The following is a 5,000-nucleotide window of genomic DNA, read 5'->3' on the forward strand; positions in this document are numbered from 1 at the left end:
TGCTTGTTGACCTTCCATCCTGTCTGTTGATATTCCCTCCTGTCTGTTTGACTTCCCTCCTAAACACTGCCTGTTGACCTTCCCTCCTAGACACTGTATGTAGAGCTTCCCTCCTGTCTGATGACCTACCCTCCTGCCTGTTGACCTTCCCTCATGTCTGTTGACATTCCCTCCTGTCTGTTGACCCTTCCTCCTGCCTGTTGCCCTTCCCTCCTAGACACTGTCTGTTGACCTTCCCTCCTAGACACCATCTGTTGACCTTCCTCCTAGACACCATCTGTTGACCTTCCCCCTAGACACTGTCTGTTGACCTTCCCCTAGACACCGTCTGTTGACCTCCCCCTAGACACTGTCTGTTGACCTTCCCTCCTGTCTGTTGACCTTCCCCCTAGACGCTGTCTATTGACCTTCCCCTAGGCACTGTCTGTTGACCTTCCCCCTAGACGCTGTCTGTTGACCTTCCCCTAGACGCTGTCTGTTGACCTTCCCCTAGACGCTGTCTGTTGACCTTCTCCCCTAGACACTGTCTGTTGACCTTCCCCTAGACGCTGTCTGTTGACCTTCCCCTAGACACTGTCTGTTGACCTTCCCTCCTAGACACTGTCTGTTGACCTTCCTCCTAGACACTGTCTGTTGACCTTCCCCCTAGCCACTGTCTGTTGACCTTCCCTCCTGGACACTGTCTATTGACCTTCCCCTAGACACCGTCTGTTGACCTTCCCCTAGACACTGTCTGTTGACCTTCCCCCTAGCCACTGTCTGTTGACCTTCCCTCCTGGACACTGTCTGTTGACCTTCCCCTAGACACCGTCTGTTGACCTTCCCCCTAGACACCATCTGTTTACCTTCCTCCTAGACAACATCTGTTGACCTTCCCCCTAGACACTGTCTGTTGACCTTCCCCCTAGACACCATCTGTTGACCTTCCCTAGACACTGTCTGTTGACCTCCCCCCTAGACACCATCTGTTGATGTAGATACTTCAGTGGCCCGCCTAGACTTTCTGGAAAACACACACACACACACACACACACACACACACACACGCACACAAGCACACAAGCACTCATGAAAACACACACACACACAATTAAATCACATTTTATTTGTCACATGCTTGGTAAACAACAGGTGTAGACTAACAGTGAAATGGGCCCTTCCCAACAACGCAGAGAGAAAGACAATATGGAAATAATAGAAAGTCATAATAAATACACAATGAATAACAATAACATGGCTATATACAGGAAGTACCAGGTAATAACATGGTTATATACAGGAAGTACCAGGTAATAACATGGCTATATACGGGAAGTACCAGGTAATAACATGGCTATATACAGGAAGTACCAGGTAATAACATGGCTATATACAGGAAGTACCAGGTAATAACATGGTTATATACAGGAAGTACCAGGTAATAACATGGCTATATACAGGAAGTACCAGGTAATAACATGGTTATATACAGGAAGTACCAGGTAATAACATGGCTATATACAGGAAGTACCAGGTAATAACATGGCTATATACAGGAAGTACCAGGTAATAACATGGCTATATACAGGAAGTACCAGGTAATAACATGGCTATATACAGGAAGTACCAGGTAATAACATGGCTATATACAGGAAGTACCAGGTAATAACATGGCTATATACAGGAAGTACCAGGTAATAACATGGCTATATACAGGAAGTACCAGGTAATAACATGGCTATATACAGGAAGTACCAGGTAATAACATGGCTATATACAGGAAGTACCAGGTAATAACATGGCTATATACAGGAAGTACCAGGTAATAACATGGCTATATACACGAAGTACCAGGTAATAACATGGCTATATACAGAAGTACCTTCTCCTTACCTCACCTCGCTCATCAACTCATCCCTGACCGCTGGCTACGTCCCTTCCGTCTTCAAGAGAGCGAGAGTTGCACCCCTTCTGAAAAAACCTACACTCGATCCCTCCGATGTCAACAACTACAGACCAGTATCCCTTCTTCTTTTCTCTCCAAAACTCTTGAACGTGCCGTCCTTGGCCAGCTCTCCCGCTATCTCTCTCAGAATGACCTTCTTGATCCAAATCAGTCAGGTTTCAAGACTAGTCATTCAACTGAGACTGCTCTTCTCTGTATCACGGAGGCGCTCCGCACTGCTAAAGCTAACTCTCTCTCCTCTGCTCTCATCCTTCTAGACCTTCGATACTGTGAACCATCAGATCCTCCTCTCCACCCTCTCCGAGTTGGGCATCTCCGGCGCGGCCCACGCTTGATTGCGTCCTACCTGACAGGTCGCTCCTACCAGGTGGCGTGGCGAGAATCTGTCTCCTCACCATGCGCTCTCACCACTGGTGTCCCCAGGGCTCTGTTCTAGGCCCTCTCCTATTCTCGCTATACACCAAGTCACTTGGCTCTGTCATAACCTCACATGGTCTCTCCTATCATTGCTATGCAGACGACACACAATTAATCTTCTCCTTTCCCCCTTCTGATGACCAGGTGGCGAATCGCATCTCTGCATGTCTGGCAGACATATCAGTGTGGGTGACGGATCACCACCTCAAGCTGAACCTCGGCAACACGGAGCTGCTCTTCCTCCCGGGAAGGACTGCCCGCTCCATGATCTCGCCATCACGGTTGACAACTCCATTGTGTCCCTCCTCCCAGAGCGCTAAGAACCTTGGCGTGATCCTGACAACACCCTGTCGTTCTCAACTAACATCAAGGCGGCCCGTTCCTGTAGGTTCATGCTCTACAACATCCGCAGAGTACGACCCTGCCTCACACAGGAAGCGGCGCAGGTCCTAATCCAGGCACTTGTCATCTCCCGTCTGGATTACTGCAACTCGCTGTTGGCTGGGCTCCCCTGCCTGTGCCATTAAACCCCTACAACTCATCCAGAACGCCGCAGCCCGTCTGGTGTTCAACCTTCCCAAGTTCTCTCACGTCACCCCCGCTCCTCCGCTCTCTCCACTGGCTTCCAGTTGAAGCTCGCATCCGCTACAAGACCATGGTGCTTGCCTCACGGAGCTGTGAGGGGAACGGCACCTCAGTACCTCCAGGCTCTGATCAGGCCCTACACCCAAACAAGGGCACTGCGTTCATCCACCTCTGGCCTGCTCGCCTCCCTACCACTGAGGAAGTACAGTTCCCGCTCAGCCCAGTCAAACTGTTCGCTGCTCTGGCCCCAATGGTGGAACAAACTCCCTCACGACGCCAGGACAGCGGAGTCAATCACCGCCTCCCGGAGACACCTGAAACCCCACCTCTTAAGGAATACCTAGGATAGGATAGTAATCCTTCACCCCCTTAAAAGATTTAGATGCACTATTGTAAAGTGGCTGTTCCACTGGATGTCATAAGGTGAATGCACCATTTGTAAGTCGCTCTGGATAAGAGCGTCTGCTAAATGACTTAAATGTAAATGTAAATGTAATGTAAATGAAGTACCAGGTAATAACATAGCTATATACAGGAAGTACCAGGTAATAACATGGCTATATACAGGAAGTACCAGGTAATAACATGGCTATATACAGGAAGCACCAGGTAATAACATGGCTATATACGGGAAGTACCAGGTAATAACATGGCTATATACGGGAAGTACCAGGTAATAACATGGCTATATACAGGAGTACCAGGTAATAACATGGCTATATACGGGAAGTACCAGGTAATAACATGGCTATATACAGGAAGTACCAGGTAAAAACATGGCTATATACAGGAAGTACCAGGTAATAACATGGCTATATACAGGAAGTACCAGGTAATAACATGACTATATACAGGAAGTACCAGGTAATAACATGGCTATATACAGGAGTACCAGGTAATAACATGGCTATATACAGGAAGTACCAGGTAATAACATGACTATATACAGGAAGTACCAGGTAATAACATGGCTATATACAGGAGTACCAGGTAATAACATGGCTATATACAGGAAGTACCAGGTAATAACATGGCTATATACAGGAAGTACCAGGTAATAACATGGCTATATACAGGAAGTATCAGGTAATAACATGGCTATATACAGGAAGTACCAGGTAACAACATGGCTATATACAGGAAGTACCAGTACTGAGTGGCTTGTCACCCAAAATCCTCACTAACCTTTACAGGTGCACAATTGAGAGCATCTTGTCGGGCTGTATCACCGCCTGGTATGGCAACTGTAGAACCCACAACCGCAGGGCTCTCCAGAGGGTAGTGAGGTCTGCACAACGCATCACCGGGGAAAACTGCCTGCCCTCCAAGACGCTTCACCACCCGATGTCACAGGAAGGCCATAAAGATCATCAAGGACCTCAGCCACCCGAGCCGCTAGCTGTTCACCCCACTATCGTCCAGAAGGTGAGGTCAGCACAGGTGCATCAAAGCTGGGACCGAGAGACTGAAAAACAGCTTCTATCTCAAGGCCATCAGACAGTGTCTCCTGACCCTTCCTGTCTCAGCCTCCAGTATTTATACGGCAGTAGTTTATGTGTCGGGGGGCTAGGGTCAGTCTGTTATATCTGGAGTATTTCTCCTGTCTTATCCGGTGTCCTGTGTGAATTTAAGTATGCTCTCTCCAATTCTTTCTCTCTTTCTTTCTTTCTTTCTTTTCTCTCTTTCTTTCTTTCTCTCTTTCTTTCTTTCTCTCTTTCTTTCTCTCTTTATTTCTTTCTTTCTCTCTTTCTTTCTTCTTTCTCTCTTTATTTCTTTCTTTCTCTCTTTCTTCTTTCTTTCTTTCTTTCTCTCTTTCTTTCTCTCTCTCTCTCTCTTTCTTTCTTTCTTTCTTTCTTTCTTTCTTTCTTTCTTTCTTTCTTTCTTTCTTTCTTTCTCTCTTCTCTCTCTTCTTTCTTTCTTTCTTTTTCTTTCTCTTTCTTTCTTTCTTTCTTTCTTTCTTCTTTCTTTCTTTTCTCTCTTTCTTTCTTTCTTTCTCTCTCTTTTTCTCTCTCTTTCTTTCTTCTTTCTTTCTCTCTCTGCCCCTCTCTCTCTC

At 46.7% G+C, this 5,000-nt stretch overlaps 1 long non-coding RNA gene across 1 annotated transcript in view; it reads left to right on the plus strand.

Moving 5' to 3' along the window:
• Positions 1-4,285: 4,285 nt before the first annotated feature.
• LOC135573537 (uncharacterized) overlaps positions 4,286-5,000 on the plus strand; it is a 1,417-nt gene continuing 702 nt past the window's right edge. The window contains exon 1 of the long non-coding RNA XR_010464774.1: positions 4,286-4,372. This is a non-coding gene — a long non-coding RNA (uncharacterized LOC135573537). The remainder of the gene's footprint in view (positions 4,373-5,000) is intronic.

This window comes from Oncorhynchus nerka, linkage group LG10 (genome assembly GCF_034236695.1).
Source record: "Oncorhynchus nerka isolate Pitt River linkage group LG10, Oner_Uvic_2.0, whole genome shotgun sequence".
NCBI classification, from domain to species: Eukaryota; Metazoa; Chordata; class Actinopteri; order Salmoniformes; family Salmonidae; genus Oncorhynchus; species Oncorhynchus nerka.